The sequence below is a fragment of the Lepidochelys kempii genome, chromosome 1 (assembly GCF_965140265.1).
Source record: "Lepidochelys kempii isolate rLepKem1 chromosome 1, rLepKem1.hap2, whole genome shotgun sequence".
NCBI classification, from domain to species: domain Eukaryota; kingdom Metazoa; phylum Chordata; order Testudines; family Cheloniidae; genus Lepidochelys; species Lepidochelys kempii.
Genome location: NC_133256.1, coordinates 321,371,493 through 321,395,162, shown reverse-complemented (window position 1 = coordinate 321,395,162; position 23,670 = coordinate 321,371,493). Strand labels below are relative to the sequence as shown.

The 23,670-nt window shown below is 41.8% G+C and overlaps 1 long non-coding RNA gene across 1 annotated transcript in view; it reads right to left on the bottom strand.

Moving 5' to 3' along the window:
• Nucleotides 1-10,399: 10,399 nt before the first annotated feature.
• LOC140905308 (uncharacterized) overlaps nucleotides 10,400-23,670 on the bottom strand; it is a 42,204-nt gene continuing 28,933 nt past the window's right edge. The window contains exon 3 of the long non-coding RNA XR_012156815.1: nucleotides 10,400-11,144. This is a non-coding gene — a long non-coding RNA (uncharacterized lncRNA). The remainder of the gene's footprint in view (nucleotides 11,145-23,670) is intronic.

Genomic DNA, 23,670 nt, shown 5'->3' with positions numbered 1-23,670 from the left:
ACAAAACCGGTGAAAGGAGAGTTAGGTCAGGAGAATGGGATAGGTGTCACACAGTAGCTATTACATTCACCTTTACCACTGCTGTGGCTACAATGTAAAAATTCATCTCTCCATGTTACATGGCATGTCTGGCCAGGATTGGGAAACGTCAGGAACCAGATGCTCAACACAATGTGTTCCCTTTTCAGGACAGCATAACAGTTCAGGGTATAAGTGTGTGCCTGCTAGCCAGGGAGACAGCTGTGCTGCAGGGTCTGGAGAAGATGGAAAGGCCACAATCTATGAGAATCTGCAGCTCTAAGGCTTCTTTGAGAATTGACGTTTATGGCCATTCCACTGCACTGCCAGCCTCCCATCCTGCAAGGAACAATGCAGTAACGTAGAAATAGAATAGGAGTCATTAAGCAATATGTAGACACCCTCCTTTACAAAACAGAGAGGATCGTCATCGGGGAGAGCTGTCATCTCCCTGAGAAGAGTATCTGATACTCAACAGTAACCCCTCAGCCAGGAGCAGTTAGTCTTCAGACTAAAGGATGGTTTCTGTGGCAAAGAGGAATGAAGGAGTGAAGTAAAATTGGAAAATATCAAGAAATCCGATCCTTTCAAAGAGGAAAAAAAAATGGTTACCTATCTTTCCGGAACGTTGTTCTTCAAGATGTGGTGCATGTGCCCATTCCAATGTTGGTGTTTGTGTGCTCCAGTGCACCGTTGTCAGAGAGTTTTTCCTTTAGTGGTACCTGTCAGGGCAGCATGAGCATCCTCTGCTGCCTCATGCACCATACGCAGGCATAAAGGGCCAAGCCACCCCGACGTTACACCCCATATTCTTTATGGAAATATGCTTATGATATGGATATGGCATAACTGAGATATATTTTATGCAAGATGGACCTTGTGAGGTATCATTGGAAAGGTTATAATTTACTGAATGTGATTATCCAATTTGTATGCATGTATCATTTCTATATCTAAAGTTAGGAATATTGGCTATGTAACAATTTCAACTGGGTGTGTACTTGGGAAACAGACAACAGGCCATCAGCCTTGATGGGCCATTAGGAAGAAACAATAAGACTTTGAAGATACTAATCTCTCTCCTTCCTGAGAAGCCTCCTGGGACGTTGCTTTGACACAACAAGGTCAGGTGGTCATGTCACCTGGTACTAAAAACCACTTTGGACACTGCTAGTACTTTTCCACTGGAAACAAAGACTTCCCGTCTTATGTACATTCTATGTAAGGCTGGGGAGTAATGCAAACAGGACTCTTCTCCATTGCCTTCCTGCCCAAGAAGAAAGAGTACCTGCAGAGACAAAGGAACTGGGCAGTGGGAAAGGCAAGGGCTGAGTCCAGACTCAGACAGGAATCTAGTCTGTAAAGAGAAATAACTGGAACTCTAAGCTACAGAAACTCTGCAACTTGCCTAAAACAACATTTAGGGTAAGAAATTACTTATTGAAACCAGTCTCTTTAAGATCTTTAGCTCGGTATGTGTGTTTTGTTTTATTTGCTTGGTAATATGCTTTGTTCTCTTTGTTATCCCTTATAATCACTTAAAATTTACCTTTTATAGTTAATACATTTATTTCTTGTTTATAACATAACCCAGATTGTGTAACTCATATCTGTGGGGAGGGGAGGGCAAGAAGCTGTGCATATCTCTCTCCACATTGAGGGAGAGGAAGAATTTTTATGAGCTTGCACTGTGCAGAACTTTCTATACAGTGCAAGACAATATTATTTTGGGTTTACTCCCAAAAAGGGGGTGTGCACTTGAGTGCTGGGCAATTTCCTAGCTGAATCTCCCCACAGAAAGCTGCTTTCAGACTCTATGTGATTCTACAGCTGATGCTTCCCTACCTGTGTGTGTGCTGCCAGAGGCCAGAGAGGCTGATTCAGCAAAACAGGGAAAGGGAGCCCAGGCTAGTGGAGCAGGCAGGCTCAATGAAACCCCAGCACATCAGGTGGCATCCTGGATGGGGGCGTCTAACTCTACACAGGTTCAGAGTCTATTTGGACATGGACTAGAGGGTCTCTTGTCCAAATTTAGCATTGTCTCTAGAGTTTTGAGAGATAAGTGTAGTGAGAGGTAAACATGTGAAGTGACACAATGACCAGGTTGCCACTTTGCAAATGTCTAATATTGGCATGGCATGTTAACCAGAAATGCTGCAGAGGTCACTTGGGATCTAGTCGAATGACCCAATACTCTATCCAGCGGCTTCACATTAGCCAAGAGGTAACACAGGCGAATATAGCCAGATATCCATGAAAAAATCCTTTGCGTGGAAAAAGGACTGCCCTTCTTTCTGTGTGCAAATGCATTGAACAATTGAGATGAAGACCTGAAAAGTTTAGACTATTCCAGATAAAACTCTAAAGCTCTTCTAGTGTCTACAGTATGCAGTCTCACCTCCCCCTTATTATTATGAGGTTTTGGGATGGTCAGTAAGAAAATGGCTTGGTTGATATGAAAAGTGGAGATCGCTTTCATAAGAAAACTTGGATGGGGATGAAGGTAAACTTTATCTGCGTAAAAAAGATATATAGAGGATCTGATACTTATGTCCTCAACTCCCCCACTCTCCTGGTCGATGTAATGGCTACTAAAAATGCTACTTTCATTGAAAGATGCAACAGAGAGCAGCTAAAAGGGAGGCCCCATCAGCTGTGGTAAGGCTCAGTGGTGGAATAGGGTTCTGTATATACGCAACAGTCTATCCAAACCCTTTAAAAATCTTACAGCCATTGAGTTGGAAAAAAGGGAGAGGTTATCCACAGGCGGGTGAAATGCCGATATAGCCGATAGGTGTACCCTGATCAAGCTAATCACCAAATTCAGAAGATAGTCAAGCACATGCTGAATATAAGCAAGAATAAGAGAGACACATTTAAGCCATGACCAGATGGAAAACCTCTTCACTTTAGCAAGGTAAGTTGTCCTAGTTGATTGTTTTCTACTATTCAGCAATACCTCCTGCACCTTTCCAGAGTAGAACTTCTCCGCTGATGCTAACCATGAAGCCTCCAGGCCATCAGGTGAAGGGCCTGAAGATTGGGGTAGAGAAGGAGGCAGCTGCGATTATGTAAAATTAGGTCTGTGTGAAATGAGAGTGATGGTGGGGGACTGATTGAGACCACTGCTGATGGAGCCATGCTGGAGCAATAAGTGTAAGATGGGCCTTGCCTAGAACTCTGGGCAGAAGAGGGATGGGGGAAAGCATACATCAGACTCTCATTTTGGCAGTAGAAAAGGGTCCATCAACAAACCCAGGGTGCACTTGGGGACTTCCCCAGAGCTGGAAAATGAACCTTAGTATGTTTGGGTGAAGGTGGTTAATAAAAAACCTGCTCAGGTGATCTGCTCATGTATTTAGAATCCCCAAGAGGTAAGAAGTATAGAGTTGTCAATGCCGAAATCCCAGAGTAGTGTTGCTTCGCGACACAATAGTGAGGAACGGACTCCCCACTGCTTGTTTACATAAAATATTGCGGTATATTGTCAGTCAGCACCAATATGCCCCTTCCCTGATAAGGAAGGAACACCATGCAAGCTAACTGGACAATCCACAACTTCCTGATGTTTATGTATAGATAGAGATCTTGGGGAGACCAGAGACCTAGATTCTGCAGGGGTTCCAGGTAAGCCTCCCAACTAAGGTCCAAAGCATCCATGACTAAGGTAAGAGATTGAGGTGGGGCAAAAGGAACGCCCTTGCAGACATTGGTTGGGTCTATCCACCAATCTAGGGAGGATAAGATACGACTTGGAACATGCACTAACATGTGCAGTATGTGGTGCCTTCATGGAGAATACATCTCTGCCAACCAGCCTTGAAGAAGCATGAAGTGCAGTCTGGCATACTGGACTGCACAAGTGCACACTGCCATGTGCCCCAGCAGCCTTAAACAGTTTCTCAAGTTGGTGAGAGGGTAAGCCTTTAAATCCAGAATGAGGGTTTGCATTGCATGAAAACTGGCCTGAGGTAGTGAGGCCCTAGCCATTGTTGAGTCCAGGACTTCTCCAATAAATTCTATTTTCTGTACTGAAGACTAAACTGACTTGTCTGTGTTGATCAGTAGGCCAAGCACATTGCAGGTGGATTGGATTATGTTCGTACTGTATGCCACCTGTGACATGGATGGACATCTTATCGGCTAGTCATCCAGTAAGGGTAGACATGGACCCCTGACTTACGAAGGAAAGCTGCTATCACTGCCATGCACTTTGTAAAAACACATGGGGCAGCTCAGAGACCAAAGGGGAGCACTATGAACTGATAGTGGTGACCAGTGACGGTAAATCTCAGAAATTTTCTGTGTCTCTGATGAATTGCCACGTGAAGGTAGGTGTCCTTTAAGTCAAGAGCAGCATACCAGTCTTCCAGCTCCAAGGAAGAAATAATGGAAGCTAGAGGGACTGTCTGGAATTTTGATTTTTTTTTCAGGAACTTGTTTAACTGCCTTACATCTAAAATACCCCTGAGATTTCCTTTTGCCTTCAGGGTCAGGAAGTATCGGGAATAAACTCCCTTTCTCCCGAACAAAGGAGAGACCTCTTCTATAGCTCTGACTAGGAGGAGCAGTTGTATCTTTTGGAGTAACACTGCCTCATGCAAGAGGTCACTGAAGAGGGACAGGGAAGGGTGGGGTAGAAATAAATTGGAGTGTATATCCCAATTTCACCATGCTTAGAACCCACTAATCTATTGTGCTGTGGGCCCAAGCATGACAGAAGTTGGACAGGTGGTTTGCAAAAAATTGGAAAAGAACAAGATGGCACTCTTAGAACTGGTGGTCTGCTCTTGACCTGAACATCAAAATGAGCTCTTGGAAGATACTGCCTGATTTGATGAACCAGCGGCTGCCAAAGCAAGGGGAGATGGTGAACATCTTTTGTAACCTCTGCTCCTTCTGCTTGGCAGGCCTTGGACTTGAGGGGCAAATCCCTGAAAATACTGGGACTGATGAGAACAGAACACTTTTTGCTTCACCGCTGGGGTGATTTCAGGGTTGCTCTAGAGTCTTTGAGACTCTGCAGAGTCTTGTCCATCTTTTCTGAGAAGAGCAATGCCTCTTAAAAAGGTAAGTCCTTTTGTCTGTTGCACCTGTGCAGGGAGGCCAGAAAAGTGTAACCAGGATGAGCACCTCACTGTGAAAGCAGAGGTCATGCTGTGAGCTGCAGAAACTGCTGCATCCAGGCTTGCCTATAGAGCTGTTCTAGAGACCAACTTGCCCTATCGTATTAAAGACTATAGCTCCTGTTTTACCTCATTTCAGAGTTTGTCTTTGAACTTTAAAACGGTATCCCACAGGGTGAAATCACAGTGACACAGCAAAGCTTGCTAGTTTTCAATACGAAGCTGTAATCTGCTTGTGGAATAAAGCTTCCTCCCAAATAAATCTATCTTCACACCCTCTTTATTTTTGGGAATTAATGCCTCGTGCCCTTGTCTTTCTTTCTCATTGGCTGCCAGCGTTACAAGGGAACCTGATTATATAGGTGCTTGAACCTCTAAGAGGAGACATAGTATCTCCTCTACACTCTTCTTGCAGTCAGAGACAGGGAAGCTGGGGTCTGCTGGAGGACCCTGGTAAGATCTAAGATAGCCTCATTTATAGGCTATTCTAACTGGAGCCACAGATGTCAAAATGTCCACCACCTTGTGGGATTTTTCTTGGACCTACTCTGGGTGGATGTCTGGGGCCACAGCCATCCTCCTCAACAATTCCTGGTGAGTCTTAGAGAAGTAGGCTCTACCACCATTGCCTCATCAGGAGATGAGGAAGAGGATGCCAACAGTACCGGGGGCTGGTCCAGTTCCTGCTCCTCTTGTGGTTGCTCATGAGAGGTATCCCCAGCACCCCTGGTTCCCGCACCGATGGGCAGTAGGAAGGAACTGGAGGGGGCCTAGGTGACTTGGCCCTTTATGCCTATGTGTGGTGGGCAAGGAAACAGACGTGCTGCCCCAACGGGTATGGTTAAGGGAAAAACTCTCCGACAACTGCACTGGAGTGCGCAAACGCCTGGAATGGTGGAATGGGCATGTTCAATAACTCAAAGAACAAATAAAAATTAGGTCATTACCTCCTTTATAGTTTCTTCTAAATAATTGGTTTTAATAAGGTCATTCAACCAAATCTACTATAAGAGAAGACTACTTAAATATATCAGTTGATATATTTTCCATTAAAAAAACCCAAAAATATTCAAAACACACTGAAATGTGGCAAAGTCATATTAAATATACTACTGTTAAAGGGGATAATCTTGCACCAGTGGGATAAGCACAATAGAAAATCTAGCTAAATGTTATATATCTATTCATATATCAGGTTGCTCATATATCAGATTAACATCTAACACATCACCCAACCTATCCCACACATTGCATCAGTCTTATATTTTCCACACAAAAAAGTGTGAAACTGAAAAGTTATTCAACTATTTTTACTCAGTGAATAAATATAATCAGCAAATCATGGTTCTTGTTATGTGCCTGTGCAAGGGAATAAAGAGCCTCTTCACTCCCATAAGGGGTTAGTGATTTTACAGTTGTAACACAGTGGGAAGAACAGCTTCCTCAGGGGCACTACCTCTCATCCCATGCAGATGGGTAAACAGAGATCCCAACCCCTGAGCCCCAACACACTTACCAGCACAGTTGTTCTGGCACAGAAGAGGAGTAAGCTACACCAAGAAAACAGCTTACTTCCTACCAGTGTCAAGGGGAAACCCGGAACTAAACCATGGCTCTGTGTCACAATTCAGTCTGTGAGCTACACTGCCCAAAAAGCAGACACCTGGTGCCCCTTTATTCAGGGCTCATAGTAACTGCCTCATTTAATCTGATATCTGTACAATTTATGTGAAGCGTAGCTGAGCTCCAGAAAATATACAGGCTAGAAAAAGTATGAGATGAGGCATAGTCCTTCAGATATATCTCAGGATATGGGTTAGGAGTTCTGGATTGTGTTCTAGTTTCTGCCACAGAATTTCTTAACTTCCAACCAAAATGGAAATAACAACAATTACCTGAAATAGTACTGAGAATTAATTAACATTTGTAATATGCTTTGAGGTCCTTGAATGAAAGGTGCTATAGATGTGCAAAGTAGGAAGAGTATTACTGAATATATATCTCCTCTGAACTATGGAGGAAAGATTAAGTGTAGGATACCCTTTTATCAGGGGGTGGTGAACTTTCATATCAAGAAATAATAGATACATTTTAACTTAATAAGACAACTCAGTTTAGAACTCTCCACAGAACTTTCTTGTGGTGCATTTCTGCCAAAAATTATCATCATTTCTCAGGAACTTGTGAAAACAATAACATAATATTTGCCCTTGCAACATCTTTTCATAATAAGTTGAACATGGAGCTAGTGAACTGGCTCTGGGCATACAGGTACCATAAAAGTTTCTAAATAGACTTGTTTACTATACTTATGGGGCACTTAGTTACCATGGAGGGGGAAAATTATGCAAAAGCTTCAGACAATTTCATTAGCTACCAAATATCCTTCACTAATGGGAACGGAACATTTTCAAAATGTCAATATTTTTTTGCAGCTGTTAGTTGTTTTCCTGGCCTGTGCCAACTGCCCTGTGAGTAACAAGGAATCCATATGAAAGAAGAGGGGGTCTTATTAGCTTTCATCTTTAAGTGTTAGCATCAATATAGCAGCAACAGCAGCTAAAAAATTTTAAAATTATACTGCCCTTTTCTAGGATGAAAAAAGAGTGAAGGTCTCTCTTTAGTATGTAGTTTATGCCAGTGAGAGAGTGATTAAACATTGGAACAAATTACAAAGGGAAGAGGTAGATATTCCATTTCTTGAGGGCCTGGGATCCAGACTGAATGCCCTTCTAAAAGATATGCTTTAGTCAAACAGAAGTTATTGGGCTCAATACAGGAGTAACTGGGTGAAATATGAATGGCTTGTGTCACACAGGAGGTCAGACCAGATGATCTAATGATCCCTTCTGGCCTTAAAAATCTATGAATCTTCTTAGCTAAAAATCTTTCCCCTTTCCCCCGTCCCAAGGGCAGAAAAAAGGCTCTGAATCTAAACAGTGATGAGATTGTTGAATTTCAGTGATAAGATTACATGAAAGAGGACGGCAACCCTCCTGATTTAGGGCTCAAATTCCCATTTATTTTCACTGAGTTTTGTCTGGAATGAATGAGTAAGAAGTGTAGTATGGGGCCTTACACTGTATGAAGGGTACCAAATAGGAAACTATTTTGGTGCCATGTTTTGGGTATCCAACCTGACACCTTGAGGTGAACAGCTGCAGCTCCCATTTACTTCAGTTGGAGTTGTTGATCCTCATTACTTCTGAAAATCAGGCTCTGAGTGTCTCAAATTGAGCAATGAGAAAAAATAGACACCCAAAATCAGGCCACTTGAAAATATTTGTATTAATTTATTTAATTTGAGACTGTAGTGCCAGCATGGAAAATTGTGGACCAATTTTGCTCTCATTTCCACGGATGGAACTCTCTGAGCTTTGATGGGATTGCAATAGTGTAACTGTGAACTGAATTTGACCTAGTACATTATTCTTTCATTATTATTACAATACTTCTGAAGGTATTCTTTGAAATCACATAGACTGAGACTAATTACATTTGTCTTTTGTCTTTTCATTGCCATAATTTGTTTTACAGCCAAATATTATTTCATCATCATACTAATGTTAAGTTTCAGAGTAGCAGATAAGCAGTGTTAAGTAATCTTTTCCTACTGTTTATGAATTTCTAAAAAAGTTACATAATATAAAGAGCATTGTCTGCCCTGATGAGATCAAAAGCCAGACAGCAAATTAAGAGCATGTTCTATAGAAAGATATCATATTAATAAAAAACTTAGAATCTTTCAGAGAAATTCAAAGTTATTTATTATTGTTCAATAATTCACCATCACAACACTCTTATGACATAGACATAGTACTTGTTTCTAGATGTGGAGTCTGAAGCATAGAAGATAAGTGACTTCCCATGATCCATATAGTGAGTCAGCGGCAGAGATGCCATGTGGATGTAGCAGTATTTGGATGGGCCAGAAAGCACAGAGTATTGTAGGCCTCCACTCCATAACTTTGAAACTCTTCCCATGCCGTGCTTCTTTTACCACCAACCCAAAATCTCATCCCCACCAGTTCCTGCTGATTCTGACTTTCTCCTCACCTCTCCACACCAAGTTGCTTGTGGTACTGCCTCCATTTTCTCTGAAATTTACAGAAACTACCAGAGGTCTTTATCTGTTTTCCAGCACCAGCAAGGAGATCCTTGCAATGAGATAGATCTGGAAGCTATTTGCTGCACCTTGCTGGTCTTCTGCTCTCTCCTCTGAACTTCTATGCTTCTCCCCTTCCAAAGACCAATCAGAGGTAGGAAGAGAGGAGGTCCTGGAAATCTAATAATTTTCTCTGAAGCACCAGGAGCTCTTAAAGTATTCTCTGGACCTGTGGACCACTCTCCAGCACCCCTGAGGCAGGATTTACACCCATAAATTGACAACTGAACCCAGAAATCCTGCCTGCAGTCACTTATTCTAAATGCAAGACTGAACTGCTTGCCTAGTTATAAGTGGAACTATTTCATGTGCTTATTTATTCCTACAGTAATAGCAAATATCTTTGAAACAAGACAAGGTTCTTTGGTCAATTATATCCATTGCTTGTTTTCTTCACTTTAATTTATTTGTTCTTCATAGATACTTATCCTCTATTCCTGTTCAGAAATTACTTGATATTTCTTTTTTACTTCAGTAGCTCTGTTTTGGTAAACTCTACCTGATGTATATTGTCTTTCATGAAGAAGTTTTACCTGCTTCCTGTTTTTATTCCTTTTCAGTGTATTATGGATACATGGTATGCATCCAGTAAAGCAGCAGTCGTATGACTATATAGATAGATAGATGTATAAGACTTCATGTTCCATTGAATTCCATGTGCCTACATTAATACTGTTTGATACACACGTACTGTGCAAACGAATTAACACCTATTGAAAAAGGGACAAGTGACTGGTAAAGAAATAGAATGTAAAATGTCATACTTTTAAAATAGGTAAATTTGTGTGTCCAAACTCTGAAGAAAAATGTCAATAGCTAATCATTAATTATTAAAATACTTATATAACCATATATCTCTGAAGTTTTGTGTGTGAAGTATTCAAAATGTCTTGTAGTCATATAATGTATTAACGTGTTGTTGGTATGTGGGCCACTATTACCTGGCTGTAAATAAAGCATTGGTATAGAGCAGGCAGTGGTTAAGAATGAGATTACATACGTTGATATAAACTGGTAATGGGCTAGCTGGTCCATTAACAAAAGACTCTTACAAATATAGTTTTCCCCACAGTTTATTCCTGAGCCTGTGCAGATCTTAACAAAAAGAGATATTTACATAAACATAAAATCAAACAGAATGGCCTAACTCAAACTACAACACTTCTCTCTAGCAACTGAGTTGGGAACTCAGCTAGATCAGAGGTCTTTGCTTGCTCATAATCAGGCAGGCTCCCTTCAATATTATCACAACTCCCTGCTATAATATAAAACAACAAGCAAATGAGCAACTCAAGTCAAAAATGGAAAGTGGGACAGATGTAAAAATATCTTGACCAGCAAAAGTATTAATCACATTCCCCCCCATCAGATTGTATTTAACATACAGTTTCATTTACATAGTTATACAATTATGTTACATTGAACAGTGTTACTTTACTAATATTCCACTTTCTCATTGAAGTTGTGTTCTGTACTTTGTCCACAAAAAGGGTTCACTGGTTCAAATCCACTGGCAGAAGCAGTTCTGCCTTTAAATTAAAGATGAGCTATAATTTGCAAAGTCCATGAGTTTTGTCCCTTCCTTTGCATTTTTAATCCTTATGAGTGTCTCTAAGTTTTTATCAGAGACAGCATTTTGCAGCTATGAGGAGGCGTCTTTCCTTGCCCAAGCTCCCCAAATTGCCATTAGGATAACCATGATGATTACTGTGTAGAAGAGTGTATGGAGTGTAGCTAGTTCATCTCTACCCCACTGTTTGGAGCCACAGGAATTCTGCCAGTTCTCCCCAGTATTTGCTGGAGCTTTCTGTCTGTGAGCACGGAGAGAATGTATTCTGCCAAAACAAAAAGACTAGGATTAAAAATAGCTCTTTTTATTAAGAGTACTGCCGTGTGATAGTGAAGTCCAGGAGGCAAATTAAACCACTAAACAGAGTTCGTAAACAGCTCCTCAAACTGTACAGGGTTAGTAGGGGAATCTCCATAATTGGAAATATAGAACATTTGCCAGCCATTTATCACATCTGTAACACTGACAGGCAGAATAGGCTGAGTAAATGTTAGTCAACAGACCATACTCTTGGCAAAAATTATTATTCATTTATTTGTTGATACAAATCAACTTTGTGACAGATTTTTCTTTCTTTTGTTTTTCAGTGTTCATCAGATTGACAGCTCTGGAAACTGAAATCCTCTTTTATCCACAGGAACAGGTACAGCATTGCCATGTAAGCTTCCCCAAGCTGCCCTGGCAATGTATTTCCAACTCTATTCTACTGTAGAGGGGACACTCCTGAGAAAATACTTCAATCTCCATGCCAGTGTAATCCTTGGCCAGAGATACCAGCCAGTGGCAACTGCGCTGTGAGCATACCCACTGGTAACTATACTGAGAATGATAATAATATTTTGCACTTTTATGCCACCTTCTGCATCTTGTTTCAAAACACTTTGCAGACATTAAATGTTACAACACCTTTGTGAGGTACTATTATCCCCATTTTATAGAGAAGGAACCTGAAGCACAGGGAAATTAAGGCTAAATTTTTCATAGAGGATTTATGACTATAGATGCATCAGTTTTAGGTGGCCGCTACAGACACCATAGGCCTGATTTTGAGAAATACTGAGGATCCACAATTCCATCTGAATACAATGCAATGGAAATGACAGAGTAGACCAGCTACCAGTGTTTTAACCATCATCGTGCCTAAAACTACTCTGAGAAGGACTAGATGATATGGTGGGGTAAAACTCTAGTCTATACTAGTGTTCCCACCATTACTAGCACTGGTGCGAGAGCACCAGGTAGTGCTTAATTCATGCCAGGGTTTGCCAGGGCTCTAGGCTTGGCAGTTCATAGCCCCAGCACCTCTGGGCTTGCTGCATCAGTTATGAAAGTAAAAAAAAATTGCTTGAGCCCCAGCACCTCTTTTATTACAAATTAAGCACTGGCACCAGAAGTAGTACGACAGTGAGGGATTTAAGGAAAATGCCAATGCAGACACAGCCTTCGGGTAAAGACCTCTTAAGCACAAAGATATATGACTGTCATACACTCAGAAAGAGAGCTTTTAGAGCTAATGATTAAAGATGGAAGGCTAATAGGAAATGTAGTCTGCTGAAGGAATTTCACCATTAAAGCAAGAGCTCTGCATACATTGTTTTCCAATAGATGAAAAATGATCCTATTAGCCTCAAATTAACTATTTAATGTGTGCTCCTTAGGGCATGGACTGTCTTCTATCTTGTACAGCAACAAATACCAATAATTAATAATAATATCTACCTGTAGCATTTTTAAGACCACAAGAAAAGTGTTATCCTTATTAAGCAGTTTGTCCTCCCTCCTGCTACCTGTCTGCCTGGTGGAATGTAACATGGGAAACTTACCTCCTGGAAACATTCATGATATCCCAATGACTGAGCTCTCAAGAAGACAAGTTTCCAATCCCTCTGAGGTGGAGGAAGGTGTTTGTGGTGTAGGTGGGCAAAGATGTCCTTTCTATCCCTTTGCTCCCTCCCACATGAGGGAAAGATCTGCACTGGGCACACAAAAAGCCAGCTTGGCAATCAATAACGTTGTAGTCACCCAGGAAATGCTCTGGAGCTGCTCAAGAGAAATATAATGAGCAATCTCAGTCATGCTTTCTCCTCCTTCTAGCTGCTGGGATCTTTCCTTATAAACAGAAGCAGCTAAGATGTTGCCAAATTTGCAGAAGCAGCCCGCCCCATGGAGTTATGTGCAGGGGAGAGTGCTAGAAATGGAAAATACAGAAGGATGAAGTGTAGCTCAGAGCTGTTTCAGACCAACCCAACACAGCATATGAAAACCTAAATAGATTTCTAATACAATGCAGCCTGTCTTTTATGCACAACTTGGTTACTTCCTGCAATGTGGGCATTTGATTGAATTGAACTGGAGAATAAATATTAAGTCATCATCATTCAGACCTGTCCCGAAATTCACAATCAAGTATTTGGGTGATGGGGACTCTCATATTAGGCATCAGCTTGAGGTTGCTTTTAAAATCTGTCATACTTTGGGAGGGAGGACTGTGCTATGTATATGTTTCACTGAGACATTTACAAATTCATTCTCATGTTTTGAAACCTTTAAATTTGTCACTGGCTTGAGAAAGCACTATATATTGTGTAAGATATGCCTACTCTAAATGCTCCTCTTTCTTTGTTCTACTCAGTAGTTCAGAGCATTGGGGAATGTGATGAGGAAAGACAGGAATAGGTAGCTGGGAAAAAGATGAAGGGTAGATTATAGCAGGAAGAAGAGAGGGTGAAGGGAGGTCGGATGGAGAGCACATAGTAGTTGACAGAGGATAGGATGAGGAAGGACCAAAAATAGGACAGATGGTAGCAGGTGAGAGTAGATGGTGGCAGAAGTTTGGATCAAGAACACAAAGTGAAAAACAAAGGGCAGCATGAGAAAGTGCAGAAGGCAGCAGGAGGAAAAATGGGAAGCAATGTTAACAGTAAAAAGGGCTGGAAGGAGCTGAGAGCAGTGGGTGACTGGAGGAACAGCAAAGAGTGAAAGAAGAAGAAAAAGTAGTAGTCTATAAGCTCATAATGTGGATTTTTCACCCTGTGTTTGTGCCTTTGGTCTACCAACTTTGTCCTTCAGCCCACTTTCCACTTTCAATACCTTTAATATCGAATTTTAAAATGCAAAAAACAAAGTATTAGGCAATTAAATCTTCGGGAGGTAATTGTTTAACATTTTTGAATATGGTGTTGGTGCGTAGGCTTCATCAGGGATAAGTTTGACGTCACAAGACTGAGGTCCCAGTTATGCTGGTACGCCCTGAATATGAGATTTGGACATTGGACTATAAGCTATGAACTATTTCTGAAAGAACTCTTTGCAACTACAAAGATCACCATCTCTGCTATAAATCTGCACCTCAATGGATTGAACTTATGTCTGTAGGCATATTGATCTTTTAACCATACTCTCTCTCTCTCTCTTTTTTTTAATAAATTTTAGTTTAGTTAATAAGAATTGGCTGTAGCGTGTATTTGGGTAAGATCTGAAACATTCATTAACCTGGAAGGTAATGTGCCCGATCCTTTGGGTTTGGTAAAACCTTTTCTTTTATAGACTAAATGGGGAGGAGAGGTAGATACGCTGGAGGGTAGAGATAGGATACAGAGGGCCCTAGACCTCTGTATCCTAGATTAGAGGATTGGGCCAAAAGAAATCTGATGAGGTTCAGCAAGGACAAGTGCAGAGTCCTGCACTTAGGACAGAAGAATCCCATGCACTGCTACAGACTAGGGACCAAATGGCTAGGCAGCAGTTCTGCAGAAAAGGACCTAGGGGTTACAGTGGACGAGAAGCTGGATATGAGTCAACAGTGTGCCCTTGTTGCCAAGAAGGCCAATGGTATTTTGGGATGTATAAGTAGGGGCATTGCCAGCAGATCAAGGGACGTGATCGTTCCCCTCTATTCGACATTGGTGAGGCCTCATCTGGAGTACTCTGTCCAGTTTTGGGCCCCACACTACAAGAAGGATGTGGAAAAATTGGAAAGAGTCCAGCGAACAAAAATGATTAGGGGACTGGAACACATGACTTATGAGGAGAGGCTGAGGAAACTGGGATTGTTTAGTCTGCGGAAGAGAAGAATGAGGGGGGATTTGATAGCTGTTTTCAACTACCTGAAAGGGGGTTCCAAAGAGGATGGATCTAGACTGTTCTCAGTGGTAGCAGATGACAGAACGAGGAGTAATGGTCTCAAGTTGCAGTGGGGGAGATTTGAGTTGGATATTAGGAAAAACTTTTTCACCAGGAGGGTGGTGAAGCACTGGTATGCGTTTCCTAGGGAGATGGTGGAATCTCCTTCCTTAGAGGTTTTTAAGGTCAGGCTTGACAAAGCCCTGGCTGGGATGATTTAGTTGGGGATTGGTCCTGCTTTGAGCAGGGGGTTGGACTAGATGACCTCCTGAGGTCCCTTCCAATCCTGATATTCTATGATTCTATGTAACTAACCGGAACAGCCCAGACTGCAAATGTTTCAATCAAGGGCACAATTTCAAATTTCCATTCAGCAAATATTTGACCATTTCAGTTCTCTTCGCACAAGTACTCTCGCTAAACTCAAACACCTGTTCCTCTGATTTATTGATTTATTTATTTTAAACAAATAGCAGTTCTGCAGCTGTTCTAAACACAGAACTTCTATTGAGTCCAGTTACAGTCATGGACAAGAGGGTTGGAGGATCAGACCTTAATTACATGTGGATTTGCTGCTTTCCTAATAAAGGTTTTATTGGTCTGAGACTTTGCTGGAATTTCCTGAAGTTGGACAGATAAACATCATAATTAGGAAGTACCAGGTCTCCAGAGAGGGAGACCTAAGAATCAGCTGATAAAATAGCATTACAATATAAGTACCTCATTCCATTGGTAGAAGTAGAAAAAACAGTTCCCTGTTAACCGGCTGTCCACCCACACAAACATAAAACAAAAGTCAATTTAAGGTGTCTTTGCAGAAGTACATTCCCTCTACTTCGCCGACTGATAGAAAGTCTTTTCAGATGTGTGGCCAGATCCTCAGCTCACGTAAATCAGCACAGCTGTGTTGACGTCAATGAAACAATGGTGATTTACACCAGCCCAGGTTCTGGCCCCATTGACTTCAATGCAGTGACGCTGAGTCAAACCTTGGTCCAGTGATTAAGGCTCTGGGCTAGGATTCAGAATACCAGGGTTCTCCTCCTGGCTGTGACCTTGGGGTGAGTCATTTCCTCCCTGGTTGGGATGATTTAGTTGGGGATTGGTCCTGCTTTGAGCAGGGGGTTGGACTAGATGACCTCCTGAGGTCCCTTCCAACCCTGATATTCTATGATAAACCTTCTATGATATGACAGGTTTCAGAGTAACAGCCGTGTTAGTCTGTATTCGCAAAAAGAAAAGGAGTACTTGTGGCACCTTAGAGACTAACCAATTTATTTGAGCATGAGCTTTCGTGAGCTACAGCTCACTTTTAGATAAGCTATTACCAGCAGGACAGTGGGGTGGGAGAAGGTATTTTTTCATATTCTCTGTGTATAAATAAAGTCTGCTGCAGTTTCCTCGGCATGCATCCGATGAAGTGAGCTGTAGCTCACGAAAGCTCATGCTCAAATAAATTGGTTAGTCTCTAAGGTGCCACAAGTACTCCTTTTCTTCTATGATATGATGAAATAAGATTTACAGAAATTTTCATCATATTTGACGTGGGTACCTGGATGGAGGCCTCAGGCTGGATCACTTTAAGGGAACTGTGTTGTTTGGACTTCTGAGTAACCAGTAAGGTAATAAAGAAGCTGTTTTATGCTGGCTTTGTAAATCTAAGTATTGGAATATCCACCAGCTTTATGGGAATTGTCTGCCCCATTCTCTGCAGTTCACCCTAATTGAGTGACCATAGCTGGCTCCCCACTAGGACCCTGGTTTCAGTGGCGTAGTCATGCTTGGATACACATTACCACAGGTTAATTGGGTTTTTGGATCAGAATCACACACGTGTCAAAATTTAATTTTGATACTGGAGAGTTTAAGGGTTAAAAATCAATTACAGTGAGTGACCCATGATCAAGACCCTGACAGAAAAAGCCTGGAAGAATTGTGCTTACAGAGAGGGTTGTATTTGAAGCAAAAGGCTCCACAGCAGGAACTGAAAAATCTGTTAATTGCCAATGATAAGGAAGCAGACCCAGCGAAAATACTTGCAGTAAGAAACCAGCAGCTAGAACTTGAACAAAAGCAAAAAATAGCTGATATGGAAGGAGAAGCTGCTGAAAGAGAATGCCTGTGTTTTGAACAGGAACAAAAAATGGCATATATTCGATTGCAGGAACTAGAAGCTAAGGCAAAAGTGGACAGCTCCAACTCAAGAGAATAAAGGAACAGGAACTCTGTCATCCTGAAAAACCAGTTCCTCTCAACAAGAAAGATGGGGTAGAATCTATCCAGTTTGTAACAATGTTGGTATGTTGTTTGACTCTAACATAAGAACATAAGAATGGCCATACTGGGTCAGACCAAAGGTCCATCCAGCCCAGTATCCTGTATACCGACAGTGGCCAATGCCAAGTGCCCCAGAGGGAGTGTACCTAACAGGTAATGATCAAGTGATCTCTCTCCTGCCATCCATCTCCACCCTCTGACAAACAGAGGCTAGGGACACCATTCCTTACTCATCCTGGCTAATAGCCATTAATGGACTTAACCTCCATGAATTTATCCAGTTCTCTTTTAAACTCTGTTATAGTCCTCCTCAGGCAAGGAGTTCCACAGGTTGACTGTGCGTTGAGTGAAGAAGAACTTTCTTTTGTTTGTTTTAAACCTGCTGCCCATTAATTTCATTTGGTGGCCCCTAGTTCTTATATTATGGGAACAAGTAAATAACTTTTCCTTATTCGCTTTCTCCACACCACTCATGATTTTATATTCCTCTATCATATCCCTCCTTAGTCTCCTCTTTTCCAAGCTGAAAAGTCCTAGCCTCTTTAATATCTCCTCATATGGGACCTATTCCAAACCCCTAATCATTTTAGTTGCCCTTTTCTGAACCTTTTCTAATGCCAGTATATCTTTTTTGAGATGAGGGGACCACATCTGTACACAGTATTCAAGATGTGGGCATACCATGGATTTATATAAGGGCAATAAGAATTCTCCGTCTTATTCTCTATCCCTTTTTTAATGATTCCTAACATCCCGTTTGCTTTTTGACTGCCACTGCACACTGCGTGGACGTCTTCAGAGAACTATCCACGATGACTCCAAGATCTTTCTCCTGAGTAGTTGTAGCTAAATTAGCCTCCAGCATATTGTATGTATAATTGGGGTTATTTTTTCCAATGTGCATTACTTTACATTTATCCACATTACATTTCATTTGCCATTTTGTTGCCCAATCACTTAGGTTGTGAGATCTTTTTGAAGTTCTTCACAGTCTGCTTTGGTCTTAACTATCCTGAGCAGTTTAGTATCATCTGCCAACTTTGCCATCTCACTGTTTACCCCTTTCTCTAGAGCATTTATGAATAGGTTGAATAGGATTGGTCCTAGGACTGACCCTTGGGGAACACTACTAGTTACCCCTCTCCATTCTGAAAATTTACCCTTTATTCCCACCCTTTGTTCCCTGTCTTTTAACCAGTCCTCAATTCATGAAAGGATCTTCCCTCTTATCCCATGACAACTTAATTTACGTAAGAGCCTTTGGTGAGGGACCTTGTCAAAGGCTTTCTGGAAATCTAAGTACACTATGTCCACTGGTTCCCCCTTGTCCACATGTTTGTTGACCCCCTCAAAGAACTCTAATAGATTAGTAAGACATGATCTCCCTTTACAGAAACCATGCTGACTTTTGCACAACAATTTATGTTCTTCTATGGGTCTGACAATTTTATTCTTTACTATTGTTTCAACTAATTTGCCCTGTACTGACATTAGACTTACTGGTCTGTAATTGCCACGATCCCTTCTTAAATATTGATGTTACATTAGCTATCTTCCAGTTATTGAGTACAGTAGCTGATTTAAAGGACAGGTTACAAACCATAGTTAATAGTTCTGCAATTTCAACTCTAAGCAGTTCTCTGTGTGTAACCAAATTTACCCCAACACTACCACCTTTTTTGTGTAAGCAGTCTGAATGAGCTCTCCACTGACATCTTGTGGTGAGCTGTGGAAAAAGACTTCCGAAGCTGATCTCGTTTGCATGGACACACCCATCTTGCCAAGGTGCTCAGCATGATGGGATTGCTTGCCCAAACCATCACTTGTTGCTGGTGTTGGATCCCCAGTCTCCTTCTTATTGGGGCAGCAGTAATAAAGAGTTGTTATCCTTGTTGTGTAAACCAAGGGCAGCAGAACTGTACCTGGCATACCCCAATGGAGGGACTCACCTTCAACTGAATGGCACTCGCTAGGCAGGGTACATGGGTTCCAATGCCCAATCAGTTGAGAGTGGGTGGGTACCATGTAAGGATCCTAGTTGAGTCTTTCTAGTTCCATGGTATAATAAAAGAGCTAATTTAGACTTTATTGAGAGCCCTGTTACATGCTAGAAAGCTGAAATCACTGCTATCTAGGTCTAAATATTATACTGATTTTGGGACACTGTCTCTATTGCAAGAGACTGCCCAGTGTGCACCAGCAGTGAGGCTCCCCTACTGAGAGCTGTGTTAAGTGGCAGGGGGCCCCTGAAGACATCTTGGCAAGTCGCCAGTTGGGCACCTAGTGGAGAGGATGGGCCAGCAGGGTGGCTGGTGTAGAGGTGCGGCTGCTGGAGAGGTGTGGCAAGCAGCCAGCAGATAAGCTGGTGGAGAGGGCCAGAGCAGAGCCTGCAGAGATGTGGCAATTGGTTGTTGGGGCAAACAGTGAGTGCCCAAGCAGACTGCGTGTAAGGTGCCTCCTTACCAACCCTTGCCTTCCACACAGGGTGGGCGGTGAACTCTGCAGCTGAACCTCTGATCTCTGGGGCTGCACTGGCCAACGACAGCAACTGTGAGTGGGGTACAGAGAAGGGATGGGCACGGTAAAGGGACTTTTGGGTTGCTGCGCTTAAACTGAGGGGAAAAAGACACTGCCCATTTTACTTGGGGGTGGGTCTTTTCCTCATGGTTTGTGTTTATGAACCCTAGTTGCAGGTTTTCCCAAATTAATGCTGAGTTAATTCTCTCCTTTTATTAAAAGTTTTTGCTGTACTCAGACTCTGTGCTTGCAAGAGGGAAAGTATTGCCTCTCAGAGGTGCCCAGGGGGTGGTGTGTAATTGTCCCAGGTCACTGGGTGGGGGCTCAAGCCGGTTTTGTGTTGTATTGTTGAAAAAGAACCCCTAGATACTGAACCCGGCCCTTGTTGCTGTTGACTTTACCTGGCAGAAGGGTTACATATGTAAATGCTTTTACTGTGAGCTCAGGTGAAGGTGTGATAATGAAGGGGGCGGGAGTAGTTCCCTTTGATGGACACCCAGCCAGCCAGTTAGTTGTAAAATCCTTCTTGGTGTCTGTTCTCTGCTTGCTTTACCTGTAAAGGGTTAACAAGGAGTGGGCACCTGACCAAGAGAGCCAATGGGAAGACTAGAACTTTTAAAAATTGGGAAATTTTCCCTTTGTCTGTCTGTTCTCTGGGCTGCAGGGACGGAGCAGCAATGCTATAAGCAGGAATGCTGTGTAAGGTTTGAAAAAGTATCTTCCATACCTAGAAGAAATTATTTGGATAGGGAATGTTTAGCTAGACACAATCAGGTTTATTTCTTATTTTGGCTTGCGGATCTCCTCTATGCTAACCCCTGATGCTTTTGTTTGCTTGTAACCTTTAAGCTGAACCCCCAAGAAAGCTAGTTTGGGTGCTTAATTTTTGGAATTGCTCTTTTAAAATCTAGCAAAAGCCTAAGTCCCAGATGTATTTTTTTCCTTTCTGTTTTTAATAAAATTTACCTTTTTTAACAGGATTGGATTTTTGGTGTCCTAAGAGGTTTGTGCATGTTGTTTGATTAGCTGGTAGCACAGCTAATTTCCTTTGTTTTCTTTCTCAGCTCTTCCCGGGGGGTCAGGGGTGTGTGTGTGTGTGTGTGCGTGTGAAAGGACTTGACAGTACCCCACAGGGAGGAATTCCCAAGTGTTCCTTCCGGGGTCCAAGGGTTGTTTGTTTTTTTTTGCATTTGAGTGATGGCAGTGTTTACAAAGCCAAGATCAGAGAAAAGATGTAACCTTGGGAGTTTAATACAAGCCTGGAGTGGCAAGTATTAATTTTTAAAATCCTTGCGGGCCCCCATTTTCTGTACTCAAAGTGACAGAGTGGGGATTCAGCCTTGACAGAGGGTAACCCTATAACTCGTACACAGAATGTAAAGTCAACGGTAAAAGCGATTTAGGGCAAATTACCGATTCTAACATCACTCTTATTAAAACAGATTTTGTCAAAGAGGAAGATTATTTACCAAATCAGAATGTAAATATTGTAATCCTCTATGAGTTTACTGTAAGTGTGCCTTTAGCCAGAATCTATCTTGAATGGAATGGTGTTAAACATGAAGTTATAGCTGGTGTAAGGAAGTTATTGCCTAAGCATCTTTTGATTGGGGATGATATTAAAGCTTTGTTCAGTCAAGTTGATGACATAAACCAGTCACAGGAAAGAAATAATCCTGAACCTGTGTCTATTAGAGACAAGGATTTGCCTATGGAGGGTTTCTCCAAATGTTTGTCTCAGGAAGATGGCATATGTGGAAAAAATTCCTAAGTGTCTGTCTGGTATCTCAGAAGTGAATCTGGCATTAGAGAAGGCTCAGGGAAATGTTTCTGTAAAGCAGATTAAAGTTGGTGATCAGGTTAAAGCCCTAACTGAGGAAGGAAAGGGTGCAGTCTTGATAAATGATGGATTGTTGGCAAGGTTAGTGGAGCATGAGTATCCTTATACCTTACCTGTTACCAGTGTGGAGAATTGTGACAGTAAAGGAAATGTTCCTGTGTCTGTTAGGGATAATGACTTACCCATGAGGGGAGCTACTCCAATCTCCAAGCAGTTATCTGTGAACAGCCATGTGTGCTGGGAAAAGAGTGAGGAAATCTCAACTTGTTTGTGTGCTGCAAATAGCAGTGTGCCTAATAAAGGAGAATGTACCTGCAGTCCTTTGTGGAGCAGACAGAAAGTGCTTCTCAGTTTATGCTAGCTGACAATTTATCAGTTGTCCCAGAGCTGGATCTGGATTTAACTAAAGCCCAGGAAGGAAATGTTTCTAAGTTTTTGTCCGTTAGGGAGAATGACATTGTGAATAGGTTGCATCCAGTTGATGTCATAAATAGCTCCCAGAGACCAAGCAATTCTGGTGCTTCTATTTTGCCTGTTGCTAGTGTGTGTGTTTTTTTGTTTTGTTTTGTTTTGCTGGGTAAAGATATGACAACCTAGTATGATCAGGGTGATATCATAGCCAAGGCACAAGAAAAGCATGAAGGTGATTTGACTATGTTACCCACTGACAGTGTGGAAACTTGTAACAGGAAAGAGAATACGTCTAATCTTGTGATTATGAAGTCTAACAGTTTACCTGAAAGGGGGTTTTGTGAAAATCCTCCTGATGGGCCAGAGGTGATTCTGAATGTATGTGAAACTCAAGAAAGAGTTTAGTGATTTTTCTGTTATGTCCAGAACCGACTTTGGCACAAATAAAGCTCAGAAAGAATCTGTTGCAGTACATGATATTGCAAAAGAAAAGGAATTTCTTAATGAAGTCTTTGAAGTCTGTGAAAAAGAATTGTTTCCATTGACTCTTAATGGGCCATTGTTGATAATAAACAGTCTCTCTTCTGGGGAAAGTGTGTTGGTGCCTAGTGACCAAAGTCTTTCAAATGAAAATGAATCCACTGAATTTGCTTTGAAAAAATCCATTGTAGATAGCTTTGAGGAGATTTCAGATGAAATAAAAATTATTAGGGAGTTTAAACAGCCCTATACGCTTAACCAGCTTGTTGGGGAGACAATGGTGTTGGGACAGGACCATCTCCATGTTGATTCTTTGAGTAAACAGTCTCTATCTCAGGTTCAGAGGGACGACTGGACAGCTGAATCTGCAGAGCAGGAGAGCAGTTGTGCAGTTAATCTCTCGAGAATACAGGGGATGGCAGGTAAACTCTCATCTCTAGATATTTTGGATATGACCTATAATCTCTTAGTAGACTTGACATCTGGTTCCGTGTGGAAGCAGAGGTTGGTAAGGGAAGGACAAAAGAACATGAGTAACATGCTAGTGAAAAGAAAAGGAGTACTTGTGGCACCTTAGAGACTAACCAATTTATTTGAGCATAAGCTTTCGTGAGCTACAGCTCACTTCATCCGATGTAGCTCACGAAAGCTTATGCTCAAATAAACTGGTTAGTCTCTAAGGTGCCACAAGTACTCCTTTTCTTTTTGCAAATACAGATTAACACAGCTGTTACTCTGAAACCATGCCAGTGAAAATGGATGGTGTCTCTTTAAGACAGAGTCCAGCCTTGGAATTGGTAAAGCTTGAGGATCTGAAAACTAGTAAACAAGCTAGTGTCTGTGTTAAAAGAAAAGGAGTACTTGTGGCACCTTAGAGACTAACCAATTTATTAGAGCATAAGCTTTCGTGAGCTACAGCTCACTTCATCGGATGCATATCGTGGAAACTGCAGCAGACTTTATATATACACAGAGAATATGAACCAATACCTCCTCCCACCCCAGTGTCCTGCTGGTAATAGCTTATCTAAAGTGATCATCAGGTGGGCCATTTCCAGCACAAATCCAGGTTTTCTCACCCTCCACTCCCCCACACAAATTCACTCTCCTGCTGGTGATAGCCCATCCAAAGTGACAACTCTTT